General features: G+C 32.5%; 1 protein-coding gene across 6 annotated transcripts in view; it reads left to right on the plus strand.

Moving 5' to 3' along the window:
- The window catches only part of LOC145327655 (protein zer-1 homolog), a 350,140-nt gene that overhangs the window by 223,942 nt on the left and 119,573 nt on the right, over positions 1 to 6,625 (plus strand). The window lies entirely within an intron of this gene.

A 6,625-nucleotide genomic window follows, 5' to 3' on the forward strand; every position in this document is an offset into this window, starting at 1 on the left:
TTCGTAAATAAATGTTTTTTATGTGCTCTAAATATAAAGTACGTTTTTAGTTAGTCCATAAAGATCTCGCTAACAACAGAACTTAAAATTTATCATATAGGCTACTTTATGTATGTATTTTTTGTTTTTGGGGGGGTTTTGGGTGTTCCATTCCCCAAGAAAATAGCCTAAAACCACCACAGAACCTGTAAGTATATTCCCTGAAGAGTATAATCCAATTGGTTCAGTGGTTACCAAGATCCTAGGAGACGACAGATAGACGGAAGGATAGACAGACGGAAGGACAGACAGACGGACGGTCAGACATCAAGCTACTTTGTAGTATAGATTGAAGTCTCAAGTTTGTTTTTTTAACTATTTCCCCCCTTTCATTTCCCTTGTATATGGAGCACCTAGAAGCTAGAGACGAAACCAATATTTTTTTTGCAAATTAGTAATCAAGATTTGTATGCTTTAGTTTGGAAAGACCTTAAATTGTATTGTACTTTGCCCTAGGCATGTATCACTGATCTACAGAAGGGAATAACTTTAGATAAAATTGAAAGGGGATAACTTAAATTATTTTGACTGTATGTACATTAGGATATATAAGTTTGAAAGAAATTTAATGTTAGAGGGAGATTTGAAATCTGCATCAAATTTTATGGATTTTTTTAAAAAAATTCGTTTTTTGTATAATTCTTTATCTTAAAGCGGAAATACAATTTAAGTTAATTAATTTTGACATCCGTGATAGGTGGATCGAAAACTACCTGTGCTCTAATTGGTTGAATGATGTACAACACTTAAGCTTCTCCAATCAAAGCACAGATAGTTTTTAATCCACCAATCACAGATGTCAAAATTAATTAACTCAAATTGTATTTCCGCTTTTAGATAAAGAATTATAAAAAAAGAATTTATAAAAAAAATCCTTAAAATTTGATGCAGGTTTCAAATCTCCCTCTAACATTTAAATTCTTTCCAACTTATATATCTTAATGTACATAGATATATATGTTACCCAGAGAGTAAGGGGACAATGGGCTGATTATTACCCTAGTCTCCAAAGTTTTTATAATAGCATTTTCTCATTCGTTGGCTTAACAACTTTGGGGACTTTTACTGCATTTTGATCAGTTTGTTATTCAGTTAAGTGTCTAAACGTTTCTACCACTAATTTAAATCTTCAGAAGGGGTAATTTTATGTGTCAATATTGGGTATGTACATGAATTTATCGGCCATTGTCTTATCCCTTTAGATCTACTGTTATTAGAAAGAGAACAGCGTTTAGTCCTTGTTGTCATTGTTTTTAGTAGCGAAGCTAATTATAGTTCGACATGTCAGTTCGTCCGTCAGTCTGTAACGCTATTGAGAATGTGATTTTTGGCTTTTTCGTGATTTTTTCCAACATTTCTTTTCATTATATGACCCTAATAAACATCTGGACTTTGATTTAGTTTTAGATTTAATTCTATTTTATTTTTGATCTAATTAATAGAAAAAGTTGAAACTAATTTCTAAAATTAGAATCAATTAACCTACTTTAAACATCCAGGGATCTAAAGGGATAAGACAATGCCCGATAAATTTATGTAATTCCTCAATGATGAGACAAAACATTACCCCTTTTATTAGAATTAGTGGTTAAAACGTTTGAACACTTATCTTAATTAACCAACCAACAAAATTTACTAAAGTTTCCAAAGTTGTTGAGCCAACAAAAAAGAAAACGTTTATAAAACTTTGGGGACTAGTGTAATTACGAGCCCATTGTTCCCACCCTCCCTGACTTTAAACATCACAAAACTGAAGGGATAAAGACAAAAATAGCAACTAAATTAATCAACAACCCTCTCTTTCCCCAATGTTTACAAGCTACAAAAAGTCAGAGTTTTAAAATATAAAAATGGTAGAAAACAAAAATTTATCAGGGCTTGGCAGCTGCATTTCAGTCACGACTAAACCTCAAACTTAAACCCGTTGGAATGACGTATTTTTGTTTCAGCTGATTTTTAAAGGTATAAAAGGTTAATTTCCCTTACAGGCGGCTGACGCGTGGCTGGCGAGACCTGAGATTTTTTTGTCTTTTGGCTTATGCCTGCGATCTGCATATTTGGAATAAAATATTTCTATTTGGTTTGATTTAATTAATTCTAATAATGACATATGATAAGTTTTTTTACACCACATATTACTACAATTAGGTTTTGTCCGTACGTTTCTTCTTGTTCGATCTTATTAAATTGTATCTACTCTAAGTATTGAAAAGCAAAGCTTTTCCTTATGTCGGTCGGTCAGTCTGTACCTCCTCGATGAAGTCAAGGATGTAAGAATCAATTTCAAGCTTTGCATGTTGATATTTTAACATTATAAAGTAACAAGATGTATAACTGTGTGTAGCGTAAGATCTCGCTAACCGCTAAAATGATGTGTGTTAAGGGAGGGTTATAAACTATTTTATAACTATAAATACCTCCACCCTCTAAATTACAGAAAAAACACTCCATTAAAAATATTTTTACTTTTTTTATTTTTTATAACTTAAATATAACATAAATAAATACCCCTTCCCTCCCGTGTCTCTAGTGGCTTCTAAAGACGGAGCAGCTAGTACTTGCATAAAACGATTATAAACGTCAATAACCTTAAATCTAAGATAAGATAATCTTCTAAATCTTATTTATTCTATTAACAGATAATAAATATTCAAGGACATTTTAGAGATAAAATAGAGAGAGAGATAGAGTGGGGGGAAGAGAAAGAGAGAGGGAGAGAGAGAGAGGGGGGAAAGAGAGAGTGTATGGAAATCTGGGAAGGGGTTATTTATTGGAAACTTTTTTGCTTCATAAATAGAGAAAAACGGTATCAATTCATTTTGTTTACTTCTGAATATCCTTACATAAAAGTAACACGATGTATGTCTGTCTGTAACGAAGGAACTCACTATCCGCTGAATCAATATGGTTCTCCTTTACAGTTAAGCTTATTATAGGTCCAGGGAAAGTTTAAAACTTTAAATGAAAGTGTAGGGTAGACTTTCCACAAGTTCCCCTAGAGGCATTTTTTATGTTTGGTCATTTAGCAAGGTTAAAGGCAAATATAATTAGTAAAACAATTTACAAAAATATATTTTAAGAATATATGTCTATAATACTGCGTATAATTATATAATCCTTATAAATTAACAGAGGACCATTACAAACCCCTCACTTCTACTTATTGTATATTTTGTAAAACTTATTGAAAGTTTGGCTTCGAAACCGTTAAATATCCCCTGGATTAGAACTGATTCTCAGCCATACTGAAAAATCATTTATAGAATCGTATTACAGACAATTTTCCACAAGTATTAAAATAAAATCATAACATTATTACCATATTAGTCAGCCCAGGTCTAACATAACTAGCTTCAATTTTTTAATTTTTTGTTAATATCCGCGGAAAGCTGACATTGGCTTTACTTGTATTGGAGGAATATTGCTTGATTACATGTTATAAGAAGGTAGTGCTTAAATTATATGGGGGTGGTGGGGGGGGGGGGACAAAGTCTCCACTTGTATTATGGGGGATATTGCTTGATTAAATGTTATAAGAAGTTAGTGCAAAAATTATATAAGGGGGGGGGGGGATCGGGGTAACAGGGGCTCCACTTGTATTGGAGGGATATTGCTTGATCACATGTTATAAGAAGTTAGTGATAAAATTACATAAGGGGGGGACGGGGTTTGACAGGGGCTTCATTTGTATTAGAGGGATATTGCTTGATTACATGTTATAAATTATATTGGTGGGGGGGGGGGGGCAAATGCTCCACTTGTATTGGAGGGATATTGCTTGATTACATGTTATAAATTATATTGGTGGGGAGGGGGGGAGGAAGGCTCCACTTGTATTTGAGGGATATTGCTTGATTACATGTTATAAGAAGTTAGTGCTAAAAACTTTGCCAATTCCTTTTTCCAACATAAAATTCACCTGCGCCGTATATTACTCTTTCTTCTTATGTTTTCACAAAAATGCTGAAAATTCACTCTAATTGTTAGAGTAAAAAACTAGAGGATTGAAGGGGTTAAATAACTGTATGTCCCCATCCCAAGGAACTTTTGCCGACTCTTAATTAGGTCTTTCAAAATCAACCAATAGTTTCGGAGATATTAACACAGCCAAGTAGCAGAAAACAATTTGCAGACAAAAAAAGATCCATGGAAAAGGGGGGCAGGAAGTTATATATACATAAATACTATATATCTGTTCATTGAATTGTACAAAAAATTATTTTATAATTAGATATTAGTTAACCCATGCATCACAAGAGATAGAACAATGGACGATAAATGGAAACAGTTAGTTTGAACCAGTCAATCAATAATTATAAAAAGAATACAATAGCTTCAAATAAAACGAATATGAGAACGTGTTTATAAAACAGTCCCCACCCTCCTTGATTTTAAGAAAAGGCAAAGTGATAATCTTGAATTGAAAAGGTCATTAACTGCTATAACCCAGGAAGGGAGAGGACATTGAATCGTAAATAACACTGGTTCCCAAAGTTTTATAAACAAAGTATCTTATTCGTTGACGTCTAAAATTTTATATAAACTTTAACACCAATAATTATTTATCTTAAGAAGGGTTAATTCTGTTTATCATAACCTGTGGTGTACATAAATTTATCATACATTGTCTAATCCTTTAAAACCTCTTGCTTTAATCTTTTTGATATGCTAATATTGAGTGTTTTCTGCTTCAAAGTAGAAACACCTAGTCGAAGCAAATTTCTTATTTCTGTAAAACTTTTATATTTATGTATACGTATGTACATGTGTAATAAAATTAGAAGTTATTTTTACTTCTCAGAATAATTAAATTTTCGTTTATTGTTAGAACCTAAATTTCATAAAAAGATCGTATTATAGACAGCTTTCCGCGGATATTAAAATAAAAAAAATATAAGATTAAAACCAGTTTTGTTAGACCCGAGGGGCCGAAGGCTCTACCTAACAGAACTGGTATTAATTGTATGATTTTTATTTTAACTTTTATGGAAAACTGTCTTTTATAAGCTGCCATACATGATTTTTCAGTATGTATAAGAACCGGTTCTAATCCAGTGGATGTTAATCGGTTTCGAAGCCATACTGGAATATATTTCATCTTAGATAGTGGCAAATTTTAAATTTTATACACCTTAACTTTAATAAAGTATTTGATATTTTTATTACTTCAGATAAATTCCTAAAATTCGCGGTTAGTGTGATTTTAACGGACATAACTCACTGGTTTTCATATCAGTATTTTTCATTAAAATATCCGCGGAAAGCTGTCTATAATACGATGCAATAAATAACTAGGTATTATCTTTTAATATATTTTATATAATCTTAATTACGTTGTATCGTCATAAATTTATCCTTTAATGTGCTGATACATGCCTCTTAATTTAGAGTAAAGGTCATTGGATCCTTTCCCATAAAATACCTATCGTAGACTGACTGCCCCCCCCCCCCCCCCCCAACATTTTTAAAATAAGGGGATAGTATTTTTTACCCCTAACCTCTGTGTTTACCATTACCTGGTGGGGCTTACACCTGAAGGCCTGTAACTCTTCGGTGCAACCCAGTACCCAGTATAACCTAACCTAACTTTACCTAAAAGATAAGCATCTAGAAAAGTAACCCCCCCCCCCCTCCTTATTTTCAATTAATTTCATAATAATTGGGGTAGGGGTGCTGAATGTGTGCTCGACTAGGCACTTTGAGGGAAACAACCCAGGGTATTGAAGAGGTTAAATTGTTTTAAAACACCTGCCTTACATTTGATGAGAGGCCTTTCACTTTGGTCTAAAATTGTACAAAAAGGGCAAATAACATTTTTAAACAAGGCAAAATGAGAATAACGCAATTGAAGTAGTAATATTTGTTTGTAAACATCTCGCCAACAATTGAACCGATGAGTTCTTTAATTTTAGGAAGTTTTAGCTAGGTCCTGGGATGGTTATAGAATCTTAATGTGAGTCTTAGGTTGGTTTTAGGCTTTTTTCTGCTCCTTTCCTCTGCCTTTAATTACAGAATTCTTAGTAGTTAGGGGCACAGTCGTTGTTTTTTACATGTACGATATTAACTCTTTGAAATTACGACTAGTTAATAATTACATTTTAACAAAATCAACTATGTCCATGTAAAGGTTTTAATTTAATTTGAGCAAATTTTGCCAATTTACATTGAAATATGATGGGAGATAAACAATAATGTTACTAGTAATATTACAGTTTATTGACAGTTGTTAATGGTCATGTTTACAAGGATTTTAAAAGGATAAGACAATGGCCGATAAATTGATGTTCATTCCCCATAATGATACATAAAATTACTCCTTCTGTACATTAAAATTGGTAGATGAAGCGAATGAACAATCAACTTAATGAAACAACTAATCAAAATCAACTCAAGTTCCAAAATTGTTAAGCCAATGAATAAGAAAATGTTATTATAAAATTCTTTATACTAGACTAGTGTAATAAACAGCCCATTTTTATCTCTCTCTGTCATGTTTATCACAATTTTTAGAATTGTGCACCTTTTTTTCACCCCCTTGGGACCATTGTGAATAAATAATTTTGAGAAAATGTTGAGAATTGTTCAG

Source organism: Acartia tonsa, chromosome 9 (genome assembly GCF_053477335.1).
Source record: "Acartia tonsa isolate MP-2025a chromosome 9, ASM5347733v1, whole genome shotgun sequence".
NCBI lineage: Eukaryota > Metazoa > Arthropoda > Copepoda > Calanoida > Acartiidae > Acartia > Acartia tonsa.